The sequence below is a fragment of the Ranitomeya variabilis genome, chromosome 2 (genome assembly GCF_051348905.1).
Source record: "Ranitomeya variabilis isolate aRanVar5 chromosome 2, aRanVar5.hap1, whole genome shotgun sequence".
Classification (NCBI taxonomy): domain Eukaryota; kingdom Metazoa; phylum Chordata; class Amphibia; order Anura; family Dendrobatidae; genus Ranitomeya; species Ranitomeya variabilis.
In genome coordinates, this window is record NC_135233.1 from 597839918 (window position 1) to 597865610 (window position 25693).

Below are 25693 nucleotides of genomic sequence, written 5' to 3' on the forward strand. Positions count from 1 at the left end.
TAGTTGGAAAGTTGCACGCAGAGAGCCAGTCATTTATAGAATGATGGCACAAAATGCTGGTAAGGGAATTTAATGTCACTGGTGTGAAGGAGAAAGAGAGTACGGTGACACTTACATAGGAGAAATGGAGAAAAAATTTAAAAAATATTTTTTTAGTTATTATTTATTTAGCATGAATTTTGAGCGCTTCTGAAAAAAAATAAGACACATTAAGAATGATGTCTAATTCTTAAAAAGCACAAACTTACACTAGAGTCTTGCATGTCCGTCAGATTCGTCAACGTTATACATACTGGTAGACGTTTGTCACTTCCTTTGGCTATTTAACCTTCCATTATTTGTGCCCGAATACTTACACTAATAATCACATGGTGTCCATGGGGTCCCAGTTTTCATCTAAATAAATAAGGAAAATACAGCTCTGGCAAAAATTAAGAGACCACTGCAACATTTTCAGTTTGTCTGACTTTTCTCTTTACAGGTATATTTTTTAGTAAAATGTAAATTGTTCTTTTATTCTATAAACAACTGACACCATGTCTCCGAAGTTCCAAGCAATAAATTTTGTATTTATTTTCTGAAAATGAGAAATGGTCAAAATAACAAAAAAATGCATCGCTTGCAGACTTCAAATAATGCAAAAAAAAACAAGTTTATAATCATTTAGAAACAACAATACTAATGTTTTAACTCAGGAACAGTTCAGAAATCAATATTTTGTGGAATAACCATGATTTTTTATCACAGCTTTCATGCGTCTTGGCATGCTTTCCACCAGTCTTTCACACTGCTTTTGGGTGACCTTATGCCACTCCTGGTACAAAAATGTAAGCAGTTCCTCTTTATTTGATTGTTTGTGACTATTTATCTTCCTCTTGATTACATTCCAGAGGTTTTTAATGAGGTTCAGGTCTGGAGATTGGGCTGGCCATGGCAGGGATTTGATGTGGTAGTCCTTTATCCACACTTTGATTGACCTAGCTGTGTGGCATGGCACATTGTCCTGCTGGAAAAACCAGTCCTCAGAGTTGGGGAACATTTTGCCTGAGCAGAATGAATTAACTGTTTTTTTCCAGGATAACCTTGTATGTGGCTTGATTAATTTTGCAAAGATTAACCTGCCCAATTCCAGCCTTGATGAAGCATCCCCAGATCATCACTGATCCTCCACCAAATTTCATAGTGGGTGCAAGACACTGTGGCTTGTACACCTCTCCACGTTTGCGAGTAACCATTAGACAACCAGGTGATGATCTGGGGATGCTTCAGCAAAGCTGGAATTGGGCAGGTTGTTCTTTGCGAAGGACGTATGAATCAAGCCGCATACAATGTTATCCTGGAAAAACAGTTGATTCCTTCTGCTCAGGCAATGTTCCCCAACTCTGAGGACTGTTTTTTTTCCAGCAGGACAATGTGCCATGACACACAGCTAGGTCAATCAAGGTGCTAGGGAGCAGTGCACATATCCGATTTTTTCTTCAGCCAGAGCCGGTCCAAGGAAAAATTGCAGCATGTCTAAGGTTGATCTGATATTCGGATGGCACTCGGCCATGCAAGTCAATGAGTGCGTGGAAACCATTGGACTACACTTGGATGACATGTGCAGTATAATTTCCACAGACTCATAGAATGGAAAAGATGGAAACATTGTTTTTTTTCCATCTTCTCCCCGTTTGAGAGAATCGGATCACACGCTGATCAAGCGCGTCCGCTCTTAGTCTAAAAGTGTTGGCCAATGTTAAAAAAAATCTCCAATATGTTATTTTCCAACTGGTGTGTCATGCTCTGATTGTATGTAAATAAGGAAAGGGGCATGCACTGTCCCTAGGGCTGGGACCCTAACTATCCCTTCTCCCAAAGATACCTCTAAAGCTGAGTAGGTTTGGGCCATCAGCCTTACTGTTTTCCTGTCATACCCTAAGCTGTCTACTCCCCTTCCCCCAGGAGGCCTGGGACAGAAATTCTAGTGTATAAACACGGAAGACAAAAAGGGATGTATAAATGCGTAAGACAAACAGAGATAATAAAAATTCAACTAACATACAAAACACTCACCAAAGGTAGAGAGGTATATAGGGAAGGATAAGAAAGTACAAACCAAATGGGAATAGGACAATGAGGAAAGAGTTCACGCAAAAACAGCATACAACAATCTCTAGCAGCAACAAAGATCTCCAACTCAGCACAGTGAGTACAAGGAGCTAGGAAGTAAAACTTTCACTGGCGAGGAAGAGAAAGTCTGGCCAGATTTTTTAGGAGTGGAAATGACCAGGTCAGGAACAGCTGTGAGATGGAGCTGCAAGTTTCTTACCAGCATAGAAATGGTCGTTAACCTCTTCAGCTCCAAAGGAAACAAAATCCATTTAATATGAAACATAAACACACAGGCTAAATGGAAGATCTGCGATTCACAATACGTAGTGATATTCTAACCCTAGATCTCCCAGGAGGACATGACTCACTCGTGACATTCTAGTTCTAGGTCTTGTTCCATTTAGCTCTCAAGCAAGTGGAAACCCTAAATATTACGGTACCGTACAGTGATGTAATAGCATTTGTAATAAAATTATCACTAGGGTCATACCCGTATCATAGATTTTTTTTTTTTAATTTAATATTTAGAGTAATTCAAGCATGATCATTTGACTTGGAAGTCCCCAAAAATTGTAACCTTTCTCTCTAAATGCTGATTTTTCAAGCGGAAACTGTCAAAAAGTAAATAAAAAACTGAAACTCGTGAGATTTTATTATAGTTGTTTTAAAGCACTTGGATTTCCTGGCTAAAAAAATCCCCCCAAAAGAATTGTGTTTAGTGAAATTTGAATGCTCAGGTGAACTTTTAAGCTGAAACTGGATGAACTACCTCTCTGAAGGTATCGATTACTTACATTCTGTATATATGATATTAGGGGATTACAAATCTATCATAGAAATATCTAGTTTAGATCAGGAGTGGTCTGCTCAATCATTCTAATCCTTGTAGGGATATTTTGGGATATAATTGAGCTGACAGAAATTGCCAAGCGACATAGTTACATAGTTACATAGTTACTAAGGTTGAAGGAAGGCTTTAAGTCCATCTAGTTCAACCCATAGCCTAACCTAACATGCCCTAACATGTTGATCCAGAGGAAGGCAAAAAAAAACCATGTGGCAAAGAGTAAGCTCCACATTGGGGAAAAAAATTCCTTCCCGACTCCACATACGGCAATCAGACCTAGTTCCCTGGATCAATGCCCTATCAAGGAACCTAGTGTATATACCCTGTAACATTATACTTTTCAAGAAAGGTATCCAGTCCCCTCTTAAATTTAAGTAATGAATCACTCATTACAACATCATACGGCAAAGAGTTCCATAGTCTCACTGCTCTTACAGTAAAGAATCCGCGTCTGTTATTATGCTTAAACCTTCTTTCCTCCAGATGTAGAGGATGCCCCCTTGTCCCTGTCTCAGGTCTATGATTAAAAAGATCATCAGAAAGGTCTTTGTACTGTCCCCTCTTATATTTATACATTAAAATAAGATCACCCCTTAGTCTTCGTTTTTCCAAACTAAACAGCCCCAAGTGTAATAACCTATCTTGGTATTGCAGACCCCCCAGTCCTCTAATAACCTTGGTCTAATAACCTTGGTCGCTCTTCTCTGCACCCGCTCTAGTTCAGCTATGTCTTTCTTATACACCGGAGACCAGAACTGTGCACAGTATTCTAAGTGTGGTCTCGCTACTGACTTGTATAGAGGTAAAATTATGTTCTCCTCATGAGCATCTATGCCTCTTTTAATACATCCCATTATTTTATTTGCCTTTGTAGCAGCTGCCTGACACTGGCCACTGAATATGAGTTTGTCATCCACCCATACACCCAGGTCTTTTTAGTTTTGCCCAGAGTTTTAGAATTAAGCACATAGTTATACATCTTATTACTTCTACCCAACTGCATGACCTTACATTTATCCCCATTAAAGCTCATTTGCCATTTATCAGCCCAAGCTTCTAGTTTACGTAAATCATCCTGTAATATAAAATTGTCCTCCTCTGTATTGATTACCCTGCAGAGTTTAGTGTCATCTGCAAATATTGAAATTCTACTCTGAATGCCCCCTACAAGGTCATTAATAAATATGTTAAAAAGAAGAGGGCCCAATACTGACCCCTGTGGTACCCCACTGCTAACCGCAACCCAGTCCGAGTGTACGCCATTAATAACCACCCTTTGTTTCCTATCCCTGAGCCAGCTCTCAACCCACTAACACATATTTTCCCCTATCCCCATTATTCTCATTTTATGTATCAACCTTTTGTGTGGCACCGTATCAAAAGCTTTTGAAAAGTCCATATACACTACATCTACTGGGTTCCCTTGGTCCAGTCCAGAACTTACCTCTTCATAGAAGCTGATCAAATTAGTCTGACATGAACGGTCCCTAGTAAACCCATGCCGATACTGGGTCATGAGGTTATTCCTCTTCAGATACTCCAGTATAGTATCCCTTAGAATGCCCTCCAGGATTTTACCCACCGTAGAGGTTAGGCTTACTGGCCTATAATTTCCGAGTTCAGTTTTTGTCCCCTTTTTGAATATTGGCACCACATTTGCTATACGCCAGTCCTGTGGTACAGACCCTGTTATTATGGAGTCTTTAAAGATTAAAAATAATGGTATATCAATGACTGTACTTAATTCCTGCAGTACTCGGGGGTGTATCCCATCCGGGCCTGGAGATTTGTCAATTTAAGTGATTTTAGGCGCCGCCGTACTTCCTGCTGGGTTAAGCAGGTGACACTTAATGGGGAATTTGTGTTATCACTGATCATATTGTCTGCCATGGAATTTTCTTGTGTAAATACTGATGAAAAAAAGTCATTTAGCATATTGGCTTTTTCCTCATCCTCATCCACCATTTCCCCCAGACTATTTTTAAGGGGGCCAACACTTTCATTTTTTAGTTTCTTACTATTTATGTAGTTAAAGAATATTTTGGGATTATTTTTACTCTCTCTGGCAATGAGCCTCTCTGTCTCAATTTTTCTTGCCTTGATTTGCTTTTTACAGAATTTATTTAATTTTCTGTATTTATTTAATGCCTCATCACTACCTACTTCCTTTAATTCTCTAAATGCTTTCTTTTTGTCACTTATTGCGCCCCTTACAGCTCTATTTAGCCATATTGGTTTCCTCCTATTTCTAGTATGTTTATTCCCATATGGTATATACTGTGCACAGGTCCTATCCAGGATGCTAATAAACGTCTCCCATTTTCTTTGTGTATTTTTATGTCTCAGGATATCGTCCCAGTTAATTGCACCAAGATCATCTCTCATCCGTTGGAAATTTGCCCTCCTGAAGTTTAGTGTCCTTGTAACCCCCCTACTACCCATCTTATTAAAGGATACATGAAAACTTATTTTGTGATCACTATTCCCCAAGTGACCCCCAACTCTTATATTTGATATGCGGTCTGGCCTGTTGGTTAATATTAGGTCTAGCAGTGCCCCCCTCCTTGTTGGGTCCTGAACCAGTTGTGAAAGGTAATTGTCTCTCTTAGTTGTCAAAAACCGATTACCTTTGCTGGAACTGCAGATTTCTGTTCCCCAATCTATTTCAGGGTAGTTGGAGTTCCCCATAATAATGACTTCTCCTTGAGTCGCAGCTTCATCTATTTGCTTTACGAGGATATTCTGCATTGCTTCCTTTATTTTTGGAGATTTATAACAAACCCCTATCAGTAATTTATTATTTTTTCCCCCTCCCTTTATCTCCACCCACAGGGACTCTACATTTTCATTAAATTCACCTACCTATATTATCACGCAGGATGGGTTTTAAGGACGATTTTACATATAGACACACACCTCCCCCTCGCTTATCTGTACGGTCATTTCTGAACAGGCTATAGCCCTGCAAGTTAACAGCCCAGTCATGGCTCTCATCCAGCCACGTCTCAGATATCCCCACCATGTCATAATTATGCTCCAACATTAATTCTAATTCATCCATTTTGTTGGCGAGGCTTCTGGCATTAGTATACATGCACTTGATGTTCCTCTCTGTACCTCTATTCTTTCTTAAATTATTAACTGTTCTAACCCCACCCCCCATGCCACCGCCACCCCCAACTTCCTTATTTGTGCCCAGGGCTCTATCTGCACTATCTTCCCCTCCTATAAATTGAATACCCTCCCCCCAATCCCTAGTTTAAACACTCCTCCAACCTTCTAACCATTTTCTCCCCCAGCACAGCTGCACCTTCCCCATTGAGGTGCAGCCCATCCCTAGCGTAGAGCCTGTAGCCCACTGAGAAGTCAGCACATATCTCTGTCATTCCTATTTACATTGAATAGAGCGCATGCTTGACCTCTGCTCCAATCAAACTGGGCACACTGGCTGCCTGGTCTTGTAATCCCAGTCAGAAATCATACATTTATAACCTATTTTAGGTGATAAATGTTTTTTTTTTGGTTTGTTTTAACCTTCTTAAAGTATTAGACAAGGTTGCTTCACATATATCTTTGTTATTGGCTTTAATTATTTCTTAAAGGGGTTTTACATTTTCCTCAGGCACTTTTTTTGTGTGATGTCTATCTTGTATTTTACCCACCCTCCCCCGGTCCAGAACTTACTCTCCGCCGCTGCTCCCAAAGTCTTTGATCGTCTGCAGCCTAGAGTGTTTCAGCCAATCGGTGAGCTCAGTGACTTGTGCTGTCTACTTTGGAAGATCTGAATGGGACAAATACACATAGTTGGGGCAGTACTGTAAGGAGTAAGATGGGGTGAAGGTGATGGTAGTGCTCACCTGTAAGGGCTATTTAAGGATGCAATATCTGTAGAAGCTTGATGTGCTGTAGCTGCAGCCCTGCAGGTTTTTACATTGAGAAAGGTGCTAAAACGCATAAGCGTGAATAAAAAACCTTCTCTATACTCTCCGGATCTCATGCTTTCCATGAGCTCAGCCCACACATCTCTGATTATGTCCACTTTGCCAAAGTTCTGTCTACTTGGGCATAGCTGCTGAGATCAGTTGCCAACATGATGTCAGCACTGCCAACAATATGGGGAGCAGCAACAAGAACTCATCACTGGACCTGGATAGGGTGAGTAAAGCCCAGGTTTGTTTTTTAGATACCCTGCGCCAGGGGACAGGGATTTTCTGAAAAAGAAAACTCCTCTAATGACTTTATTATTCAACGCATTGGATGATGAGTCTTAGTAAACAGGTGATTGGATCTCCAACCTGGTTCCACAACTAAGTTTATGATGACAAACACGTAACCAAATTTTAGATAGAAGTCAAGCAGCAATTACATTACTATATAATAAAAATAATGCAGGACATAATACCATACAATTAGACTTATATATGTTTCTCATCGTATAACTATCTGACTACAGTGAAACCTCCCCAAAAAATGGCTTTCCTAAGAGGATTGTCCTTATCCAACCCAAATTTCCTTTAACGGATTTTAAGTTCCATCAAATACTCCGAATACCAGTGATCTTTCTTGGGAAGACTATTCCCCTGAAGACCTTTTTATTGCCTTTTTAGTGTAACTTATGGTGATTGTCTTAAAGTGGTTGTGCTGTACATAGCAATTATTGTTCTAAGACCCTGAAACATGACGAAAACGATCTTGTTGGTCAGGCAAAAATTGGAAGCAAGAGTTAACGAACAGTTGAAAGAGCTGATAGTTCCTCTCAACCATCTAGATCTATGAGATCTTGGCAAGTCGAAGGACAGACAAGTATCTCATCGGCAGTCAGGCTTTTTTCCCCTCATATCTAGAATGTTTTATGGTTTCTTCACCTACTCACATTTTTTAAACCCTGGAGATGTAATCCCTCTGCACCAATTACCTTGATTTTTAAAGAAATTACCTTAAATTATTTCTGACAAATGTAGTTGTCTGCCAATATGTCACTACAACATCAATACTTTCCTTCCACGTTAGGTGGGGGCTAACCCTTTGGGAGTCTTGTCTGTCACTAGTGAAACCAGGCAGGAATCACAAGTTTATAACTTACACTTACACCGACAGCAAGAAATATGTTTCTACTTGTCAGTCTGCCATGTTTTTACGTTAAATTATTTATTTCTAGACAGTAAGTGAGCCGCTCAAAGTGATGGAAAGAGGAAGCAAATATCTACTAACATAAGAACCCACTCAACATTGGACCTACAAGGTAAGGACTCGTTGACTTTATTTTATTACTATGAATAGGCAGAGGTATTGGCTTATTAGAGAGCGATTTACAGATGTTAGAGCATACTGACACGGAAAAAAATCCTAATTGGAATGTTACAAAATTTAAAAAAAGATTTTAAGGCTGATTTCACACATATTAAGCAACATTTGACCATCACAAAGTGCCTATCATGGTCTAAGTATAGTTTAGTAGAAATAGGAGAATCTGTATATTACAGCCGTGATACGAACACACAAAAAAAATATTTCAAAATAAGCCTTACTCTGAATTTCAAAGGATTAAGAACAACTAGGAAGATTTTCTAAGATGAATGTGTCACTATTCTGGCTTAGTTTGGTTCAAAATATTGGTGTAAACTAGCCCAAACAACCAGTAGGTGGTAAAAAATTAGCCAAAAATGTGTAAAGTCACATTTAGATGAGTCGACAATTGGCGATCGCGTGTCCCCGTGTAAACATGCCAGTGATTGTAGTTTACTCCAGCATCGGCAGCACATCTCCCCTTGTAAACCAGGGATATGCTGCCAATAACATGATGCACTAAGGTGGCAGCATTATTGTATTAATAACTGTTTTGTTCTGTTCAGTAATTCGTCAGCTTGTCTAAATAGGTCAGTAAATGAGTGTCAATCAACGCCTGTTAATTGGTAGAATTTGGACCATCTAAATGGACCTTCTAGCTGCACCATTTATCATCCATCAAAGAGCTGCTATGATATATTTGGTAACTTTAGGCTGTCAAGCCTAAGTTTACTCTGTCTAACTAATAGACAGACTTAGTAATGTTCCCGCGTATTCTCAATTCGTTGATAGTGTAATCTCAATTAATTGTTAATAAATATAAATATTATTGTATTAACGACTAATTAATGGATATGGAGAAAGATGTACAGTGAGGAAAAAAAGTATTTAGTCAACCACCAATTGTGCAAGTTCTCCCACTGATAAAGATGAGTGAGGCCTATAATTGACATCATAGGTAGACACAACTATGAGAGTCAAAATGAGTAAACAAATCCCAAAAATCACCTTGTCTGATTTGGCAAGATTTATTTTGCAAATTATGGTGGAAAATAAGTATTTGGTCATTAACAAAAGTTCATCTCAATATTTTGCTATATATCCTTTGCTGGCAATGACAGAGGTCAAACGTTTTCTGTTAAGTCTTCACAAGGTTGGCACATACTGATGGTGGTATGTTGGCCCATTCGTCCATGCAGATCTCCTCTAGAGCTGTGATGTTTTGGGCCTGTCGCTGGGCAACACGGACTTTCAACTCCCCCGAAGGTTTTCTATGGGGTTTAGATCTGGAGAATGGCTAGGCTAGTTGTGGTCTACTGTATGTCAATTACAAGCCTCTCTCATCATTTTAAGTGGGAAAACTTGCACAATTGGTCGCTGACTAAATACTTTTTTCCCCCACTGTGCATACTGGGGGAATAGGGGTGGGTCGAAGGGCTGGAGGTTATACATCGGCGGCGAGGTGCTGGATATTATACACTAGGGTCTAGAAGTTATACAGGGGCCAGATGTTGTATACCGAGGGTGAGGAACTGGATGTTATACACCAGAGACCGGATGTTATATATTGAGGGCAAGGAGCTGGATGTTAAACACTGGGGGAGAGGGTCAGGATGTAATACATCGGGGACGAGTGTCCAGATGTTATACACCGTAGATGAGGATCCAGATGTTATACTCCGGGGTGAGGTGCTGGATGTTAAACAACGGGAGCAAGGGGCCAGATGTTATACACCAGGGTGAGGGTCTAGATGTTATACACTGGGGGAGAGGGGACTGATGTTATCTGGTTGTGGGGTAAGAGGGACGGATCTTATACTCTGGGGACAATGGGACTATATGAGAAACCTGAACTCAAAGGTTAAGACATGTGTCAAATACTTATCTCCATATTGTGTGTTGTCAATAAGATTTAGTAACTAGGGATGAGCGAGCGTGCTCTGTGATACTCAAATATCACTCAAGTATCTGGGTTCTTGGATGTACTCGGCACTCAATGAGCATTAGCCAGTGCTCGATTTCTAAACTCGAATCCCCACCCCACATGTTTGGCACCTGTTACACAGCCAATAAGCTTGCAGGAATTTCCTGGGAATCACTATAATGCGTAGCCATCTTGGTAGTGACATTACTGTGATTGGCTGGCCTTGTGACATCATCAGTGCCAATAAAAGGATAGGTGCCACCAGGCTAAGCACATTCACGACATTGCACAGCTCGGTGACAGTTAATATTGGAACAAGAGAGTGCTTGTCTAGGCTTGTGTGTGCACAGTTTAACGAATCATAGTCTTGTAGTTTTGATACTGATGCTGAAGCTGAACCATCATACTGACAGTCCTTGTAAGGGCTAATTTTGTGCTTTACTGTTTGTATCTGATCAGATACAATCTGCGTTTAGCATAGGGAGGGAGAGTTGCAGTAGCAGGGAGGTTGGCTGAATGCAGTCTGTAGACAGGGAGTAGGGCTTTGCAGTCCGTTGCTAAATATATAGCTATGGCAGTTGACCACATTTTTATTTTTGGGGTGAAAAAAATGACTATATTGTCATCTATAGAGTATCATATGTTTTTGGCACCTTTCTGTGTTATACAACACTCCAAAAAAGTGTTTAAACAATTTTCTGGTTTCAATTACTCACCCATAGAGCATTACGTGCTTTGCGGTACATTTTGGTGTTATATCACACTTCCAGAAAGTGTTAAAACATTTTTCCTTATTCAGTTACCCACCCATATACTATTACAAGTTTTGTGGTACATTTCAGTGGCATATAACACTCCCAAAAAAAACATTGAAATATTTTCTGTATTCAATTACTCATCCATATACTATTACATGGTCTGTCGTACATTTTGGTGTTGCATACAACGTTGATAAAAAATTTCTTAATTGAATTACTCACTTATATAATATTATATGTTCTGTGGTACATTTTGGTGGCACATAACAATCCCAAAAAGTGTTGAATTATTTTTCTAGATTAAATTACTCATCCATATACTATTGCATGCTCTGTGGTACATTTTGGTGTGATAGATCAGTCCAAAAACGTGTTGAAAAATGTTTCTGTTTTCAATTACTCATCCATATACTATTATGTGCTCTGTGGTACATTTCAGTGTTATGTAACACTCCAAAAAAATGTTGAAAAATTTTCCTGCATTCATTTACTCATCCATAGAGTATTACGTGATTTGTGGTACGTAATGGTGGTATTAAACTTCTAAAAACTGCTTTGACTGCTGCAGGTGACCAATTTTTTTTTAAATTAAAAATAAACTTGGTTTCAAGAGACCTAGCAATTAGAAAATGCGTAAGGCATGCGGTAAGGGATGAGGAAGTGGAAGTTCTAATAATGGTGCACGCAGATGCCGAGGACATGGGGTATGTGCGACTACGCCTGTTGCTGGAACACAAGAAACATGCCCATTTGCAACACATAAGTTCCTGTCTGACTTTGCAGGCAGCCACGGTACACCATTTCTCAAGCCCAAGCAGTGCAAACAGATGGTCAATTACATAGCAGATAATGCTTCCAGCATGCTTGGCAGCACCACCTGGTCTTCTACACAGCCCAGTCTCACCAGACAACAGTAGGGATCACTTAATTATCACCCTGATCCTCCTTCCTCTCACCATATTGAGTCCCAGGAGACTAGTGATCCCACACTAGGACACTCTGAGGAGCTCTTCACAACATCACTCCTTGATGGTCAGGAGAACCAGGGTGCGGTGGTGGAAAACGAGGTGGTGGATGACAAAGTCACCAACCCAACCTGGGAATTTCACCAACCTGAGGGGGAGGAATCAGAAGCACCGAAACTAGCAAGAAGAGGCAGTGGAGTGACCAGATCGAGAAGGCAGGCAACTGTTCTGCAGAGCAATGACACTCCTGAATTTCTCAGTCAAAGAGTTATGTGTTCCCCAGTCTGGGACTTTTTTAAAAAGAGTTCTGAGGCAAAAAATGGTCACCCACCAGCATGATCAGGCACATGTCATCTAAGCACCGGATTCGGTGAACCAAACGCCTGGATTCACGATTGGTGCCAGCACTGCCAGCAGGTGACACCACTCTCTCTTCCTCTGTGCTTAGTGCTTCCCATTCCCCTGTCCATGACACTGGCACAGATGCCTCCCACCCTGCACCTGTCCTTACATATTCTGAAGCACTATCATCAGGCACTTCCAAACCCTTGTACCAGCACAGCTTTCAGCTGTCACTACCCCAGACCTTGGAATGAAATAGAAAGTTTCTAGACACCAAACAGGCCCAAAGGCTAAACAGGCACATTTCCAGGGTGCTTGCCGTGGAAATGTTGCTGTTTATGCTTGTTGACACACAGGATCTCCGCTGACTCTTAGCGGCAGCTGTCCCTCATTACTCAGTCCCAAGCTGCCACTTTTTCTCTCAGTCTGGAGTCCCTGCCTTGTTTTGGCATGTGTCCAGGAACTTCACCCATGCCCTTAGCAACGCAGTTACTGGACTTGTCCAGTTAATGACCAACACATAGACAAGGCTTGTGGCAAGGGATGCTACATTTCCGTGAAAGCACACTGGGTGAACATTGTGGAGTCAGGAGTTGAGTCCCACCCTGGCATGGCACATGTGTTCCCAACACCGTGGATTGCTTTCCCTAACTCTACCAGGGTTTTCTCCACATCCATCCTCCATCTCCTATGTGGTAGCATAGAGCATGTCGTCCACATTAGCCGGAAGCTGGAAACTCTGCCTCAGTGTAGCGGCAACAGTCTCTGCTGAAGCTAATTTGTGTAGGAGACAAAAGGCACACCGCTTCAGAGTTACTTAAAGGAATAACAGACCAAACAGATTTGGGGTTTTTCCTCTGAACCTCCAACCATGCATGGTTATGTGTGATAATGGGCGTAACCTGGTGCTGGCTGTGAAGCTTGGCAAGCTCACACACGTACTATGCTCGGCCCACATGCTGAACTTGGTAGTTCAGCCATTTCTGAAAACATACAGATTTGCCGGAGCTTCTGGTCAAGGTACAATGCCCATTTCTGCAAGTCAACTGCAGCTTCCACCACTCTGGCAGTGTTGCAGCAGTGCATGCAAGTGCCAGCTCACTGACTGGTGTGTGACATGCCCACACACTGGAACTCCACATGCTGGCAAGGCTTTGTGAGCAGCAGAAGCCAGTTGTGGAATACCAGCTTCAACACGCCTGTCGGTATTCTGGTCAGCCTCCGCACATAACAACTGAAGAGTGGACATAGATGGGATTTGGACAGTTCTCCAAGACTTAGAGGACTCCATAAAGATGGTGAGCGGCAATGACGCCATCATCAGCACAACAATCCCGCTTCTGCTCCTACTTAAACAGTCATTTCTCTCAATTAAACATGAAGCTATTCATGTGGACCTGGTGGAGATGGAGGAAGGCACGAGACAGGGAGATGCTACCAAGCCCTGCCTCATCTCATCTGCTCAGTGCGGATTGGGTTACAATGAGGACGTTGAGGCTGAGGCTGAGGAAGAGGAACAGGAGCTGGCTGATGCGCATGTGAGGCTAGTGCCCACACAAGTTTCTTCCCGTCTCTCCTATGTGGATGGGCTGAGGGGAGAATGAGGAGCAAGAGATGTAGGAGGAGGAAATGGAGAATAGTCATCATGGTGGAGACAGGGAAATGTTGGCTGTAGCGATCTTGGCATATATGGCAGACTTTATGTACCGCTGCCTTTTCTGTGACCCTCGCGTTACATTCATCTTGGCCAAAAAAGAGTACTGGTTCATCCTGCTAGACCCACGCTACAAGGAGAAACTTGCATCTCTATTTCCTGAGGTGGAGAGGTCTGCTAAAATGGTGCTATAGCAAAAGACCATTGTGGGAAATATGTTGGGAAAATTCCCATCAGACAACGCTAGCGACAGGGGGTAAACTACCTTTCCCTACCAAGGAGGAGAGGTGAGGGAGACACAAACCAGGTACAGCAGAGTTAGATGTACACTATCAAGGGCCGGGGACAATTTCATGACACTCTCCCAGCATCCAGGCCCTGATCACCAGGAATTTTTTTGCCTTGGAGGGAAAAGTTTTTAAAGATGGCCAAGCAATACTCGGCTGATAAAATCAATGTACTACCTAATTCTTCAGTGACCTTCAGATATTGGGTCTCAAAGCTAGACACCTGGCATGACCTGTCCCTTTATGCCTTGGAGGTGTTCTGCTGCCCTGCTGTTAGCGTCTTGTCTGAGTGGATTTTTAGTGCCATCGGGGAGGTCAAAACAGACAGGCACTTTCGCCTGTCAACAGAAAGTGCTGACAGGCTCACTCTGATAAAAAATGATCAAAGCTTGGATTAGTCCCAACTTTTCCACATCACCAGATTACAGCAGCACATAAAGTGTTTTTAATCTTCAATATTTGAATGAGGCCTGCCAGTTGTTGCCTTCAAGGGTCTATGGATGACCGCAATACCCTACTTATAATTTTTTCCAGGTTTTGCACATTGTGCAAAGTCTTTATGAGTGTAGGAGTACAGCAACTACACTTTCAGAATATTTTAATTAGGTCCCCCAGATGTTGCCTTCAAGGATCTATGGATGACTCTATTAACCTCCTCATCATTTTTTTCATGGCTTTGCACCTAGTTCAAAGCCATGGTGAGTGTAGTAGCACATCACCTACACTTTCTTAATATTTTAATGAGGTCCTGCAGTTGATGAGCATCAGAGTACCACAACTACACTTTGTTATTTAAAAAAAAAGTACTACAGTTGGTGCTTTTAAGGGTGCATGGATGACCATGCTTGTAATTTTTGGCAGGCTTTGCACTGTGCGAATGCAGAAAATTAAAATTTTTGTTTACCCAATTTATTTATTTTTTTAAATCATTGCCTTATATACAAGTCATTATCCCGGAAAAAAATGTTTCTGAACTTTTTTTTCCTGTAAACTCCAATTTCTCGTCATGGTTGAATGTTTTTTTTTTGTCATTCCGTACAGTGGAATAAAAGTGTGACACCATTGTTCTCAACAGCGATTTGGGAGTCAGAGATGCTTGCGGGGGTCTTCCTCATGCTATTATCCTTCCATTCTGCACTTTTTCCATCCATTTCATCATTTTTACTGCCCCCCAGACCACCTTGTAGAGTCTACTGGAAAAATGCTTGGATTTCGCATTGACTCTCATTATATTCGGTTACTCAATACAAGCGTCCGAGCGTTAGGAATTGCTCTTTTTGAGTAACGACCATCCGAGCATTTTAGTGCTCGCTCATCATATCTATTAATAAGTGAACCGTTCCATTGCAAATAGACTCCAGTAGTCAGTGATTAGCTCTAAAGTCAACTCCAAATTGGGATGTCTTCAATTAGACCTTTGGGGTCCATCTTCGTATCAAATCTCGGGCCAATCAAAGGACCTCTGGTGGGCCGCTCTGTATATACACATTTTATGCTTCCCAATAATGGTTTGATTTATGCTTTATTCGCCATAGCGTTTTCACTCAGATATAGCATATATATATAGAGAGAGAGCGAGAGAGAGTGGTAGCAATTGTTTAATACCAATGACGCCTACAATGGTTTCTAAGCAGACTTTAAGAAATATGGGGTCACTAAGATGCAATATGGAGTGCATAAAGATAATGATCATCATTGGCATCATAAACCTTCAATGCATCGTTTCTCTTGGTTTGCGACTATTGTTCTTTTCCTAAATCTGCCTGGCTAGTTACGACGTTATAAGCCGGTAACAATCCCATCTCCTCTCTGCAGCATTCATAGACCTTTGCTTCGTAATTTTGCTAAAATATCCCTTAGCGAGAGAAAGAAAATAGCAGTATGAGGATAAAAGGCTGGAGAAATGTGTAATAAATGGTTTGGGTGTGGGGAGTCTGCTAGACATCTAATCTCTCGCCTTAGCCCAAGATGGAGGGTTTTTTTTTTTTACGATTCATACAGAAAATGGCTGATTGCTTTGCTCAGCTGCCTTTAACTATCTGCAGTTCCGTGCCCAGCGTCTCTGAGAATTCGTCAGGCAGAAGCGACAGAAGATGTGACCTTTCTCTTTCAGTCACGTGTTGAGTTGAGAGCGAGAGAGGGAACAAAATTAACATGATATGCCAGCACAGGAGACCTTGATGTATGTAGCTCCTTACCTTGTTAGTGATTATATGATGTACCTCAGAAATATCAAAATCTCTCCAGGAAGCGAGCACACTACCTGTTTAAATGGCAAGCAATAACTCGGTTCCTGACAGTGTACATGAACGTTAACAGCTTCAGCGCCGGTTGGGATCTGTCATTCCCTCATCCAAGAGATCTTATCTATGTAGCTAAAGTCAACATTTCCAATTACGGAGCGGGAGTCTACCCAAACACCGAATCATAATTCAGCGCCTAAGAAATGTGACCAAAATCATTGCCAAAGCAAAATATTAATATGTATAATGCTATTATTCAGAATTAACTCAAGTTTTACGCTTGCATCAGTTATTTTTGGGAAACCTATTGCCTTTATTCGGAAGCTCTGCAAGAAATGTAAAAGTGAAAAAAAAAATGAATGTAGCCCAACCAAAGTATTTTCAGTGGCTCTTAAAAATTATGACATGTGAAAGAATAGGGGGAAGATGGACGAATACGGAAGAGTGTGTTTCAAAATGGCACCTAATTTACAGAGTCCATTTTTTCTTTAAATAGTGGAAAACACAAATGTATCACTACTACTAATAATTCTTTAATATTACTAGGTGTAGATAGAATAATATGCATACATTCCTGCAGAAATATATTTAAAATAATCAATTTATATTAAAGTCATGATACATAAATAGATAAGAGATAGATAGATGATAGATAATAGATAAAAAATAGATGATAGATAGGTAATAGATAGATAGATGATAGACAGATAATAGATAGATGATAGATAATAGATGATAGATAGATAATAGATGATAGATAGATAGATAGATAATAGATAGATAATATATAGATGATAGATAGATAATATATAGATGATAGATAATAGATAGATGGATGATAGATAGCACAAAGCTTCCCAAGCAATAATCTAATTGTTATAGTATCTAAAAGAATATTAAAGACGCAATAACCTCAAACAATAATGAAAAAGGTGGACTTGAAATTAGCCCGTGTGACAACGTTTCACTTCACAGAATTTCTCAAGGGTCAGAGAAAGGTTCTGTGAACCGAAACGTTGCCACATGGGCTAATTTCAAGTCCACCTTTTTTCATTATTTTTGGAATGCTGCTTTTCTTTTTTATTCCAATAGATAATTAAATATGAGATAGATAGAAAACAGATAGATAGATGATAGATAAATGATAAATACATATAAAGATGGGTTCAGAGAGCCTCCAAGGTTATCGCCTAAAACCTTTCACATATATTTTAATTAGCCCATCCAACGTTTCGTCTCAAAATGACAGCGCCTTTCTCATGTGTATGGAGACTAGATATAAAACAAATATATATACTTATTGCTATTCACTAGATATACACAGACTTCTAAGTCAGTCACCTACTACTTTTGCAATTGACAGCGTTTTATAGATATTTCCGCCATTATTGAGTTAACCTTTTCCATACCCGATCTTTTCCGAATAAGCAAGTCTCCAGTGGTATTTTTCGGCTCCCTGCTCGGACAATATAGGGTGGTACCGCATGTAAAGATTGAATGACATAGCCCTTCTCCCTCACAAATGTGTTTTGTACATGTTAGTATTTTTTAAAGATTCCGCCCAGAGCTGCATTTAGCGGTGACAGGAAGAATTCCGTGTGACACTTTTGCAGTAACGTGCCGGAGCAGAAAATCTCTTTTATTAAAGAAGATTGATGAGTGCTATGTAAATATTTGTATTTGTCTCGATCTAATTGCGCCTCTTCAAATTTCATGCAAAGATATTTTCCCCGCAAAGCATTAATTAATTGACTCATTAAAATGACAGTGATTTTTTTTGAGCTTTTGTGTCTTTTTATTTTTTATATATTTCCAATAATAACAATTGTCTATCACGCTGTGTATGTCAGTACACACTCCCAAGTAAAAAAAAAAACCAAAATAATAATAATTTGACAACTGGTTGTTGTTTTTTTTATTTTACTCTTTTGCTCAGTGCTGCAAAAACTATTAAAAAGAAGAAAAATATCTTAAGCATGTGACTAAGCAGATTAAATGGAATCTCATAATTCCTTTTTCGTAGGAAAATAGAAATTAAATTTATTTTAATGGGAGAAAATGCTAAAAATATTGAGCCGATTCTTCCCCACCTTGCTAAAATCTTTTAATTTGAATGTCTGTTTGTCGTAATCTTACTCTCCATGGTCTGAGCCGGTTAGTCTCCATGTTGGTAAAATATCCGTGTAATACATTGATTAACAAGTAAGCCGCAGCAGGAACTGTCCCAGCTGTCAGGCTGACAGTCCAAGCCTTGATTCAGCTTTTTCACTGTGGACTGCTATCAGTGTATCATATGGAAATGATACTATAGAATTGAGCTGACCCGCTGCATGAGCGATAGAGTGTCTGCTTGAGGTAGCACGGGGGCACCTTAACGCTTCCAGGCCATCAGATAACCCTTATTAAACTGGAGGGGAGGAGGAAGAGGATTTTAGGAAGGTACAACTGGAGGGTGAGTGACCACTTTGCTTCGTATTCTTTTTTTGTGCACCCTCCCAGGGTGTTCTCCGTAGCAAAAAAAATACTAAGAGAAATAAAAACTAAAGCTAATTAAAGTAAAACAATGACATTTAATTATGATTAATTTAATTAAAGTCCACACTAATTATATATATTTTTTCTACATTTACATTTTCGCATTCATCATTTTCACAAATTACATTTTCTTTATTCTAAATTAAAATTTGTAAAGTGTTTTTTATATATATATTTTTTGTATAATACTTTTGCTAATTTATTACATTTTAAATTAAGCAAATAATAATTTATACCTGTTGAATTTACTGTTAATGGGTTTAAAAGGTGTCACATCTGCATTGAGAAAGACTAGAAAAAAATTACTTTTAGGTTTTGAAGATGTTTATAATAATTGTGTAATATTATATCATGTGAGTATGTTTTATGTCTATCTGATGGGTATAGCTTCTTTCAATGCTGGTTAACACCCCCACAACCCCCAGTGCAAAGTAGATGCTTTATAGGGATGCTGCTATGATTAATCTGGAGTAAAGTAATCATTTACCCTACATGATCATAGTGATAAATGTTCTAAGCATCAAGCATTCAGCCTGTGGCAATTTTTGCTGCCCTTCCAGCTTTTTGCATCTCCCATAAAAGCAAAATTTACTAACAATATTCCTTACAAGCAAAATCAAGAGAGATCCGAGCTTAATGTTCGATTTGAAGAGAAGGGAGTAAAGCACAATCTTTACCTTGTCAGAAATAATATGTAATTTATATACTTAAACGGATTAATGTCGTTTAAGTGAAATATATTAGACTAATATGTAGAAAGTAATATTAGACCATGTGCTATTAATACATATATTAATACATGAATGTATAATTAATAAATAATTATATGTGGGATAAGGAAAAATAAAGATGGGAAAAGTCAGGAAAAAATATTTGGACTTTGATAATATTATTATTTGCTTATATCCTGATGACTTATTTCAAATTATATTGTCATGTAGAGCCTGTTAATTCTAAAGTAACCTTGATAGGAGATGCTCTGTAAAATGAAAAGATAGATAGATAGATAGATAGATAATAGATAGAGAGATAATAGATAGATGATAGATAATCCATAGATAGATGATAGATAGGTAGATAGATAGATAGATAGATAGATAGATAGATAGATAGATAGATAGATAGATATGGGATAGATAGATAGATAGTTGGAGATAATAGATAATAGATAGATAGATAGATAATAGATATAGATAATAGATAGAGAGATAGATGTATAGATAGATAATAGATAGAGAGATAGATGTATAGATAGAAAGATGATAGTTAGATAGATAGGTTGTATATATGAATTGATTCAAGCTACTCACCTATAACATAATTTTATCATACATTTCATGAAATGTTTAATTTTCAGAATGTAATTATATTAATAAAATTTAATGGTGTTTAATTTTCTTTTACATAATTCTCTTTTTGTATTTAAAAAAATTAATAAATCAATTCGGAAATTAATTAACATTTATCTTTGAGCTGAAGGGTAACCCATAATGGCCCATAATGTTACATAGACCCAGGCTTGGACTGGCCCACCGGAGATCAAGGTGAATCTCCCGGTGGTCCTTCTGTGCAGTAGTGAACCACGATTTACTATGTACAGACAAAGACAACATCTCATCATTCACTTAACAAATTACTTAGTTTGTTACCAAATAGAAGCAGCAGTATATTTGTGAATGAGGGTAATGTAAGATTTTCATGTAGCTGATCCCAGAGTCAATGTTCCTGGTTGGCTCTTGGCACCCCAATCCGACAAAGTAAAGCCTTGCACCTCTCTCTCCGCACTGGACCTAACACAATGTATATGTTTGATAAATATTCGATTAAACACAAGCGCTGTTTAAATGCCCTATTCCGCCCTCAGAGCTCCTCTTAATAACCCATCTTTGGCAGAACCATTCCTCTGAATGGCCACTATCTCATAATGACCCGTCTTTGGCAGAACCATTCCTCTGAATGGCCACTCTGTAATACTACATTTCAAGTGCAGCATTCACTGCAGATTTAACGTATGGCCAGACAGGACTTTCTCCAGCATAATCAGCTGTGACAGGTGCTGATCTTGCAGCGATCATCCGGTCGCCACCGTGGATGCATTTTCGAAGGGGTGTCTTGGTCATTTTAAAGATTGGAATTGGAAAAGCCTGCTGAAATATATGTTACTGCTGGTCACTAATCGTGTCCTTTCTCTTGAAATAAAAATCACAATTTAATTTGTGAGTCATAAAAGTGGGATTATTAAGACAAAATCATGGAAAGAATTGTTTGAAGGGCAGAAAGTTATAAAATGTCAAACTGACCTGACTGATATGGCATCAATCTTCCTGAAATTTGTAAAAAAATATAACAGGAAGAGCATTGTCTTTGTAAAATATCCTTACTATTGTGGCAAGTAGCCTGCAGAATTACTGAATATTGGAAATTAGGAAGGTGTGGCTAGGCAAGAACATAGGTGATAATTTTATAAATACTATGTTGATAATTTTGAACTATTGGATTCTGTTTCGCAAAGTATAAATGTAGGAAATAGCAAAATAATAACAAAATAATTTCAAAGAATAGTTTTGCACTCTGAATTAACTACATAGGCCCTGATTAATCAAACCAAAATTCTGGCGTAAATCTGTATGAAATTATACAATTTTGTTTGTACGAGTAGAAACAATATTTTTAGGTTTTCACATTTTTTAAAACTTTTGGGGCACTTTTTTAGAAGTGGGCAAAGCGGGGGGCATGACCAAGCGTGACTGATACATTCATTAAAATGAATTTCCATGACTTGAGTATAGAGATGGTGCGAATCGATTCAAACAACCTGGACCAGTGGGCACATCGGTAACTTGTGACTGCTCAACTGGAGCGCTGTGAACCGTGTTTTACGTGTTGGCCTCCTGTTTTAAGTAGCCGGTCTGGAGCGGCGTCATTGTTGTGGCGTGACATTCATGTGATGTTGTGCTAGGCAGGCTTTTGAAAAGAAGAACCCTAGATGCTGGCAGGTAGCAGGTAGTTGCAGGGCTCTCATTTAACGTCCAGAGATTATTGATGTGGCTGCTGAACCCTGCCTGCCAATTGATATGGACCATCTCTACTAAAGTACATTCCTTGCATCATAAAGATGCACCAAACTCATTGAGAGGTGCACACTTTTTAATGCATTTAGCACATCTCACTCCAGTGCATCCTTCCTCGAGACTGAAATAAAAAACACCAGTCTTGATAAATTGTGGCCATTATGCATTATTTCGGTGTTTCATAGCCATGCAAAATGGATGGTAACATTTCCTGAAACTTTTTGCATGGATTGGTGAAATCTTATGAGCTTTTTTGCTTTGGATTCACTGGCCAGAAGGCTTAATGCCCCCAAAGAGTCCACTGAGAATATTTTTGCACTTTTTGGTGGGTTTACCAAGCCAAATTTTCACTGTAAAAAAGTAAAAAAAACAGTATCACATTGCACTTGTTTTATACAAAAAAACCCTGTTTGGGAAAGAAGAACAGACAAACCGCGGCGCCCTAAGTGCGTAAACACAATATTATAGTCTTTAAAGGGTGCACAATTTTATGCACTCACCTGATAAAAGACTGAAATGGCTTTAAATTATGTATCCTCAGAATTCCCTCTGAGATACTTTTCAATATACAGGGCTTGCAGCTTGCCTCGGGTGGATCCAAGTGAAAGAGCCAGAGTAAGGCTCACACAGGATGAGTAATTCAAGAAAAGCACATCCAGCCCATGAATGGCAGCGCTTCCCAGGACTCACATTCAAAGATGATATTTCATATTTTTTTATTTCATAACTTAAAATAGAAGAGATACAACGCGTTTCGGATACAGTATATATCCTTCTTCAGGTATCATAAAAACACAGTACAAATCCTACTAGTATAAAATTCAATTACACTTATATATAGTATCAAACCTTTTATCCCAGCCTCAGAAACTTGATTTGGGGTGTGGACCAAGTTCAGGAAAACACCCACTAATTGATACAGCCTTGTTAACATTGATGCAAGAAAGAGAGGAAGGAAAAAAAAAAAAAAAAAACTAAGAAAAAAAAAACCAAAGGGGGAAAAAAAAAAAAAAAAAAAAAACCAAAAAAAAAAACCAAAGGGGAAAAAAAAAAAAAAAAAAGCAACCTTTACACTCTCTCTATAATATCATTCAATCCATTTGGAAATAATGTTCCCAAACGATATATCCAAAACGTTTCTTTCCTGTTTAAAAGAGAATTCCTGTTTGCAACCCCAGAGGGTATCTGCTCCACTGGAGTTACTTTTATGTTAAAAATTTTATTATGTTTAAGTAGCAGACATCTGCTATAATAAAATTTTTAACATAAAAGTAACTCCAGTGGAGCAGATACCCTCTGGGGTTGCAAACAGGAATTCTCTTTTAAACAGGAAAGAAACGTTTTGGATATATCGTTTGGGAACATTATTTCCAAATGGATTGAATGATATTATAGAGAGAGTGTAAAGGTTGCTTTTTTTTTTTTTTTTTTTTTCCCCTTTGGTTTTTTTTTTTTTCCCCCCTTTGGTTTTTTTTTTCTTAGTTTTTTTTTTTTTTTTTTTCCTTCCTCTCTTTCTTGCATCAATGTTAACAAGGCTGTATCAATTAGTGGGTGTTTTCCTGAACTTGGTCCACACCCCAAATCAAGTTTCTGAGGCTGGGATAAAAGGTTTGATACTATATATAAGTGTAATTGAATTTTATACTAGTAGGATTTGTACTGTGTTTTTATGATACCTGAAGAAGGATATATACTGTATCCGAAACGCGTTGTATCTCTTCTATTTTAAGTTATGAAATAAAAAAATATGAAATATCATCTTTGAATGTGAGTCCTGGGAAGCGCTGCCATTCATGGGCTGGATGTGCTTTTCTTGAATTGCACTTGTTTTGGCCTACACAGTTTGTCCACTCAGCTCTTTTGGTTCCGTAGGACACCAAAAAATGAGGGTGGGGTTTTGTCACTAAGGTTGTGGTTTATTCTTAATAGGCCTTGGATACCTTGAGGTGGCCATTCACTTTGCACAAATAGTTTTGTTGAGACCATTTATTTCAACATACAGTAGATATCAGAGTCAAGAAGGATCGTCATGGTTGGATTTCTACATGTCCGGGAGATGAGGTACCAGAGGCATCTGGCAGCAGTTTATGCTCTTCTCCTTACTCACAATACATGCAAGGTTGGCTGAACCATGCTTTTATGTGTACTCATATGTTTGGAGGAATAGCTGGTTGAACAAATGTTTGACAGCTTTGAATGGTACATAGTCTAAAGTCGATGTGTGTATCCCCTAGGTATTGATTTCCCATATGTGGGCTGTGTTAGCTCTTATTTCTTATAAATTCCCTGGCCTTGCTTCCATAATTTCTCTTTACAAGTAACAGCATAATAAGGAGTTGCCGATTAATGCACAACCCCTTCTTAAAGATTTTATACAAGAATGTTTTTCTATGGGCCTTAAAACTAACAAGCAGGTAGTTGCTAACTGTCTGCCTGTTCTACCCGGCACTTGCACACATTGGACATTGACCACTCCTGCTAGCGATTTAGCTGCACCACATCAACAGAGCAGCTCTTTCTCATTCAGGTGGTTCTGTCAACAGGGCCTGACTGCAGGCATCATGCAGATTGAAAGCCGGGTCTTGAAGTTGGCCAGCAAGGAGCCGATTGTATATCAGCATGACGTCAGCAGTCACGCCTTGTCAACAGAGCAAAGCAGAAGAGAAGAAACTGCTCTGTCAACATGACGTCAGTGAAAGCCGCAGTGACCACTCTGTGCCAACGGAGATTGACATGTCAAGTGACATTTTACAGGTGGAGACAATCAGCAGTTGCTAATCGGCTGCAGCCTTCACTCTTTGGTCTGGTGGAGCTGTAAAGGCTGTAGCCCATCAATGACTGCCAAGAAGCTACAATACTCATGTGACATAATGTCTCTTGAATGCTGGGAGACACAACATCGATAACGCTGAAGCGGCACTAGTATAGGAGGTATGCATTTGTTTCTATTTTAAAGAAACGGTTGCCCAGTCATGCACAACCCCTTTCGTTTTTTTTTTACTAAGGGGGCCGGAAACGTCTGTCAGAAACATGATGATAGAGCTGGTGATTATTTCAGCTTTATTCTAATGCACTACTCTTTAGCCATGTTTATCCTACGCTTACGCTATGCACAGAGTGATAGTCCTTCTTTACTACTGATCGCCTCTAATCACAGACGTGTTATTAACATAATAAACTTTTAAATCTTTTCATGCAAACAGCGCCACTCTTGTTCATTAGCCATGGCCCTTTTCCATTTTTGCATGGGCTATGCTGCAAATAGTGTATATGGATGATAATTTTCCGGTTTCTGAAAAAGAAAGCAAACTCCTTAATCTAATCTATTTAATTATAAATAAAAAGTAAAAGTGCTAAATATTCAATTGATACAGTAATTCATTTTTTCTTTATTTATTTTTTTCCTATTCTACTAAACTTTTGTTTTATTTTAAAGAAGGCATAACTTTTATATTGTACCATCGTTATCTCACTAAGGGTGGCAAAGCAGAGAAAAGCTTTTGATGGAACCATGTGTTAAATTTATCTACACAAAAAAATGCAATACAGCCCTTTGTGTCAATTACTTTCTAATTTGCAGCTGATTACACTTTACCCGTTTTTTATCCGTGATTGATTGGCTTTGGCAATCCGAGAACAAATGTTGACAAATATGCATAACAGGCAAATCACACAAAATCAATGTAC

The 25693-nt window shown here is 39.1% G+C and overlaps 1 long non-coding RNA gene across 3 annotated transcripts in view; it reads left to right on the top strand.

Moving 5' to 3' along the window:
- Window positions 1–25693, top strand: part of LOC143807220 (uncharacterized) — an 852709-nt gene that overhangs the window by 307987 nt on the left and 519029 nt on the right. For all 3 annotated transcript variants that reach the window (XR_013221675.1, XR_013221676.1, XR_013221674.1), the window contains exon 2: window positions 8100–8183. This is a non-coding gene — a long non-coding RNA (uncharacterized LOC143807220). The remainder of the gene's footprint in view (window positions 1–8099; window positions 8184–25693) is intronic.